The sequence below is a fragment of the Primulina huaijiensis genome, chromosome 4 (genome assembly GCF_012295235.1).
Source record: "Primulina huaijiensis isolate GDHJ02 chromosome 4, ASM1229523v2, whole genome shotgun sequence".
Taxonomy (NCBI): Eukaryota; Viridiplantae; Streptophyta; class Magnoliopsida; order Lamiales; family Gesneriaceae; genus Primulina; species Primulina huaijiensis.
The window spans coordinates 8,680,377-8,687,876 of record NC_133309.1 but is presented as its reverse complement, the minus strand read 5'-3'; positions in this window follow the sequence as shown (position 1 = coordinate 8,687,876).

Sequence of the window (7,500 nt, the reverse complement as noted above, 5' to 3'; positions counted from 1 at the left end):
GGAAAAGAATGGCTAGAACCGAGTCTCGTCTGGATAACATGGAAACACACATGGGAAATATGGGTGCGACGATGAAATCATTGGAAACACAGATTGGGCAACTAGCCAATGCTTTAAAAGATCATAACAGAGGACAGTTTCCCAGCAATACGGAGGTGAATCCTAGAGAGCAATCCAAAGCTGTCACATTGAGGAGTGGCAAGGAAATTGGAATTCCAGAGCCGGCTGAAGAAAGTCTAGAGACTCTTGTTGAGGAAGATGATGGAAAGGGTGTAAGTGTTAGAGAAGAGAAAGTGGAGGAACCCAAGAAGGTGCTTGAACAGCAACCTCTGCCAATGGTGAATCTTCCATATCCACAGAGGCTCAATAAGAAAGGGCTGGATGATCAGTTTGCGAAGTTCTTGGAAATCTTTAAGAAAATACACATCAACATCCCATTTGCCAATGCATTGGAGCAAATGCCCAATTATGCTAAGTTCATCAAGGATGTGATGTCCAAGAAGAGGAAACTTCAAGAATTTGAAACCGTGAAGCCAACCGAAGAGTGCAGTGCCATACTCCAAAGGAAACTACCGCAAAAACTCAAAGATCCAGGGAGTTTTACTATTCCTTGTGTTATTGGTGGTTCTAGAGTAAATAGAGCTTTGTGTGATTTAGGTGCCAGTATTAATTTAATGCCTTTTTCTATTTAAAGGACCTTGGAGCTTGGCGAGGTGAAACCTTGCACTATTACTCTGCAGCTAGCGGACAGATCACTTACATATCCACGAGGGATAGTGGAGGATGTGCTGGTAAAGGTAGACAAGTTCATATTCCCTGCTGATTTTGTCATTTTAGACATGGAAGAAGACCGGGAGACACCACTTATCTTTGGAAGGCCATTCTTCGCCACCAGAAAAGCTTTGATTGATGTGCACAAGGGCGAGCTCACATTGAGAGTAGGTGGAGAGGAAGTCATATTCAACATCTACAAGACCATCAAAGGACCAAATGAGGTAAGTACTTGCAATAGTATTGATATAATTGATTCATGTGTATCTCATGTCGGTACAGGTAGGATGACGAAAGACTCTTTAGAGAGATGCTTGTTGGAATCAGCTTCTACAGTGGATGAAGAGGACTGGAATGTGCGAGAGGAGTTACTTGCTCTCAATACATTGCCTAAAGTAAAGATTGAAGCTCAGCATGAAGAGTTACTTGAAGACGCAAGCAAAGAAGTACCAAAAGCGTCCCCTGAATTGAAGGACTTACCGAGTCACTTGTGCTATGCATTCCTAGACGAGAGTTCATCTTATCCGGTAATTATATCTTCTGCTCTTACTATTGATGAAAAAGATAGGTTGTTGAAGGTGTTGCGAGAATTTAAATCTGCTTTGGGATGGACAATTTCTGACATAAAGGGGATTAGCCCTACTGTTTGTATGCATAAAATCTTGATGCAGGATTCTTATTCTCCCTATGTTGATCATCAGAGGAGGCTCAATCCAGCTATGAAGGAGGTTGTGAGAGCTGAGGTATTAAAATTGTTAAATGCTGGTGTTATTTATGCTATATCTGACAGTTCTTGTGTTTCACCAGTACAAGTAGTGCCTAAGAAGGGAGGTATAACTGTGGTGAGAAATGAGAATAATGAATTGATTGCAACTCGTCCAGTGACTGGTTGGCGAGTGTGTATCGACTACAGGAAATTGAATGATGCGACTAGGAAAGATCACTTCCCTCTTCCCTTTATTGACCAGATGCTTGATAGAGTAGGTGGTTATCATTATTATTGCTTTCTAGATGGTTATTCAGGTTACAATCAAATTGTCATAGCAGCAGAGGATCAAGAGAAGACTACCTTCACTTGTCCCTACGGTACATTTGCTTTCAGGAGAATGCCATTTGGTCTTTGCAATGCACTTGCTACTTTTCAGAGGTGTATGATGGCCATATTTTCTGACATGGTCGAGGAAATAATGGAGGTTTTCATGGATGATATACCTGTCTTTGGGTCATCATTTGTTCATTGTTTGCAGAATTTGACGCTTGTTTTGCAGAGATGTCGAGAGAAGAATTTAGTGCTGAATTGGGAAAAATGTCACTTCATGGTCCCAGAAGGTATTGTGCTTGGGCATAAGATTTTGGCTAAAGGAATAGAAGTGGACAGAGCCAAGGTTGTGGCAATTGAAAATCTCCCACCGCCGAAGAATGTGAAAGGGATCAGAAGTTTCTTGGGACATGTCGGGTTCTATCGTCGTTATATTAAAGATTTCTCTAAAATTACTAGACCTTTATGTAATTTGTTAGAGAAAGATTCTAAATTTATTTTTGACGATGATTGTTTGCAGGCGTTTAACAGGATCAAGACAGCACTGATTTCTGCACCCATCATGATAGTGTCTGACTGGAAGGAGCCCTTTAAGCTCATGTGCGATGCGAGCGACTATGCTGTGGGAGCAGCATTGGGACAATGGCGAGATAAGATGTTCAAGGCTATCTATTATGCAAGTCGTACACTTAATGCAGCCCAACAGAATTACACAACTTCTGAGAAAGAGATGCTAGCCGTGGTGTTTGCATTCGATAAGTTCAGAACATATCTCATTGGCACCAAGGTCACTGTTTTTACTGATCATGCAGCTCTTCGTTACTTGTTTGCCAAAAAGGATGCAAAGCCCAAGTTGATACGATGGATACTCCTACTTCAAGAATTCGACTTTGAAGTCAAAGACAAGAATGGGTGTGAAAATCAGATAGCAGATCACTTGTCACGCCTGGAGCTGGAAGAAAAAACTGAAGGTGGAGTGATCAATGAGTCGTTCCCAAACGAACAACTCTTCAAGGTAACTGTTACACATCCCTGGTTTGCAGATATAGCAAATTTTCTTGCTGCAGGAGAGCTACCATCGGATTTAACTTATCACCAAAAGAAGAAATTTCTTCATGATGCCAAGTTCTATATGTGGGATGATCCTTTCTTGTTCAAGAGATGCGCTGATCAGATAATTCGACAATGTGTAGCAGAGAAAGAAGCAGGTGCGATTCTTGAGCAGTGTCATTCCTCACCCTACGGTGGACACTTTTTAGCATCTAGAACGGCAGCTAAGGTATTACAGTCAGGTTTCTATTGGCCTAATCTATTTAAAGACAGTTATGCTTTAGTCAAGTCATGTGATAAATGCCAAAGAGTTGGCAATATTTCTAGACGTCACGAGTTACCACTAACAAACATTTTTGAGGTGGAACTTTTTGATGTCTGGGGTATTGACTTTATGGGTCCTTTCCCAGCCTCGTTTGGTCAATCTTACATATTACTTGCTGTTGATTATGTGTCGAAATGGGTGGAAGCGATCGCCACCAGTACTAATGATGCTCGAGTTGTTGTTAAGTTTGTCCACAAGAACATCTTTACAAGATTTGGAACACCTAGAGCCATAATCAGTGATGAAGGTACGCATTTCTGTAACAAAATTTTTAACTCACTATTGGCTAAGTATGATGTGAAGCACAGGGTGACACTGGCATACCACCTGCAAGCTAATGGGCAAGCAGAAATATCCAACCGGGAGATCAAGCAGATTTTAGAAAAAACAGTGAAGACAAACCGGAAGGATTGGACGATTAAGCTAGATGATGCTCTGTGGGCGTACAGGACTGCATACAAGACACCTATTGGGATGTCACCATATAGGTTGGTCTTTGGGAAAGCTTTCCATCTACCTTTGGAACTAGAGCACAGGGCTTTTTGGGCTGTGAAAAAGCTTAATTTTGATATGGGAGCATCTGGTGAGCAACGACTGTTGCAGTTGAATGAGATGGAGGAATTCAGGAATGATGCATACGAGAATGCAAAAATATACAAGGAGAAAACCAAGAGATGGCATGACAAGAGAATTCTTCGACGAGACTTCGAACCAGGACAACATGTGTTATTGTTCAATTCTCGACTGAGGTTGTTTCCTGGTAAGTTAAAATCACGATGGTCTGGACCATTCAAAGTGGAAATAGTGTATCCACATGGTGCTATTGAACTGAAGTGCAACAACAGTCAAACATTTAAAGTCAATGGTCAAAGGGTCAAGCATTATTTTGGCAATGAAGTGAGGCACATGGACAACATCTCCCTGGAAGAACCAAAGTAGACGAGAAAGTCAGGCTGATGACGTTAAACCAAGCGCTGTGTGGGAGGCAACCCACATATATTTATTTTTTTTAGCATTCGTGTTGTTTTTATCGTATTTTAATTTCTTAGTTATTATTTTCACTTTTCTACGTTCAAATTTTAATTTTAGTTTTTATTTTTTTTGCAGGTAATTAAAAAAAAAAAACGAAAAAATATTGATGGACAGATTGTTTCGCCCATCTGCGCGAGTTATTGTTGCGCACATGCGCCAAGCCCATCTCGGAAGGCAGAAGAAGCCGCGCATATGCGCCACTCGAGGCGCGCATATGCGCGGATGACAAGCAGCCCCACTCGGATATCCGTCACTTACGCGCATATGCGCCAGTTTCAGACGCGCATATGCGCGAGACCTGTTATAAAAAAAAAAATTGCGAACCTTCCTCAGAATTTTCGAGCACCGTATCCCTCCCTCACAAAAACCCACCGCCGCGCCTCACTCCTTCGGACCACCGACAGCAGCCGCTCTTCTCTACGCACCGCCGACCGAAGCGCCGACCAAACTCCTACTTCCGGGTGCACCGGGGAACTTTTGATATTGTGTATCGGGTGCATCGGGTATTCATCTTTGATTTGAGTAAATTTGTGCTTGGGTGGTATATTGTATTGCTACCGGAGTAGTTGGTGGGAGAGATTATATCTGCTAGAGTTTCACTTGTTGAATTTTTTTTTGGGTGTGAGCTTCGCATATTTGATTTATATGGCACCGAAAAAGAAGTCGAAAAAGGGTGCCTCCTCCTCGTCGAGTTATGATTCGTATAGGTTTTGGAATGAGGAAGCCCAATAGGTATATGAGAGCTCCATGACTAGATCAATTATCCCGGAAAGGGGATTTAACTTGTCAACCCCCCAGGGTGTTATTGTGGACGAACTTGAACGCCGAGAATGGGTTGAATTTGCTCGACCTCCTATAGATGCTGTGATTTCAGTTGTGCGAGAGTTCTATGCTAATATGCGGATACGCCACGACGAGTCAAAAGTATTGGTGCGAGGTAAATTGGTATCGTTTGATTCTCAAACAATAAACATGATCTATCAGATGCCTAGCTTCGACCAAGACGAATATCATGCATTTCTCGAAGATGGTGTCGATTATACAGAGGTCATTCGGACCTTATGTCAAGAAGGTGCCGCCTGGAAAATGAGCTCAAGCGGTCCTATTTCTTTGAAGAAATCAGACATGGGCCCTAATGCAAGTGCTTGGACATCGTTTGTGTTGGCCCGAATTCTCCCGTCCTCGCACTACCACGATGTGACCAAAGACAAGGTTGCCCTTGTCTTTGCTATTATAATGGGCAAATCTGTTGATTTGGGAAAGATTATTTTTGGATCGATTCTGAGAGCCGGCATAGGATTAGCCACGGTCGCTCTTCCATGCCCCCACATTGTTACTGAGCTCTGCCGACAGGCCAGCGTGACATGGTCATCTGACGAGCAGGTTCTTAAGCCGAAGGCTCCCATTGCCGCCTTCTTTGGAGCGGCCTCTTATGTTCCTCATGAGTTTCCGGATGAAGAAGAGTTTCCACAGCCACAGTTACCACCACCACCACCACCTGCAGCAACCAGACAGCGCAGGGGAGACAGATTTCAGCGGCTAGAAAACGAGATGCAGGACCAGCGGAGATTACTAGTTGAGCAGCGCCAGGTGCTGGATTCGCTTCAGCACCGCACAGACTATTTCATGGGCCACATGATGGACTTCACTGGCGTGCTTGCTTAGCGGTTTCCACCTATCGGTCCCGAGGATCCGATGTTTCCCCAGCCACCTGCATGGCCACCGCAGTATCCAGGACCTCCTCCACAGGCTCCACCCCAGCACATGGACGAAGATGATGATGATGGCGGCGAGCACTGACGCTTGTCGTGGGAGGTATGATTGGCCCGTTCTCTCTAGTTTATACATTGAGGACAATGCATATTTTAAGTTTGGGGGGGTGATTTGATTTGATTTGAGTTGCTGCTTAGTGTTTTATTTGATTTGATGCTTTAGTAGTTTAATTTAGTCTTTATGTCCATTTAAGTTTTTTTTAAATTTTTTTTTAGAATTGTGGAATTAAGTCAATAACCAAACAATGATGAGAGTTGACCCGAAACACATGTTGTTCCTTGATTACGAATCTAAATGCATGCTATCTTTACTTAACCGTTTACACATTAACTCACGATTGCTATGATTGTTGATACATCCGATGCTAAGAGAGTGTTCATGTGATTTTTGATTTGAAATGTATGAATGGACTCCAAAACCTGCATGTTGATTACTTGTTGTTGAGTTACATGTTCACTAACACAAAAAATGATTCAGGCAGTCTTTGATTTATGTTGGGCCTGTCTTTCCTTGAATAATTTGTCAATTGTTAGCCCTTTGAGCCTGAATGAGAATGAGATGTGTGATTTGTTCTGTTTGAATACCCGAAAACATGATCTGTCTGTGTTTGTTGATTGGTAAATTGAAAGTAGTTTAGAACTTGGTTTGGCACTCTTCGAGGCGAAATACGGGTATTGTGTGACTTAAGGATGATTTAGGCGATTTTTGGAACGTTTGAGCCTTTCAAGCCTACCCATAACATCATATTATACCCTAGTGTCCCATGTTTGAGCTTAATAAAAATCGGATGGAGTGTGCCCAGGCACACAAAAGCCCCCATTCGTATCAATTCTAAACTCCTACATCAACTACCAACTTTTGAGCATATACACTAGTACCTACCGAAAACTGAGAGAAAACGAACCTGTGTATCACTACAAAAGTTCTTCTCCCTTGTGTGCGTATAAGAAGATATTTGTGAAAAAAAAAAAAGGGAGAAGGAAAAAGTTGAATAAAGAGTAAAAGAGTATGACATGTGATGTGAAAAAGAGGACAAAGTAACGAATATGTTGGGCAAGGCAAGTGGAAGTGAAACAAAAGGAAGAAGGAGACGCATATTGAAAAATAAATTGGTTTGTTTTCTCTCACTTTTGATTCCCTACCTTCATTTGTAGCTATTAGCCATAGCCTAACGTTATAAGCTTATAAGACCTATTGACCGAGTCACACGTACCCAATATACTAGTGGAGAAGAGTTGCCAAAGTTAAGCCTATGGACACTTGAAAAATGCCGTCGATAGACACAGAATTTGATTGTGTACATGTGCGCATCTCATGATATTGAACTTTGTTTGGTTAATTATTGCCTTCAGATTGTCATTTTGTTTAGCCAAACGTTACCCTATAAGTCCTGCTGATTTGTGAAGGTAAATGTGTGTCTCAATGATCTTGCTAATTACACGTGTGTCGAGGAGCCCAAAATTTTATGAGATGAAAAGTTATGAACTTATCTTGGCTTCTGGAATGGGTA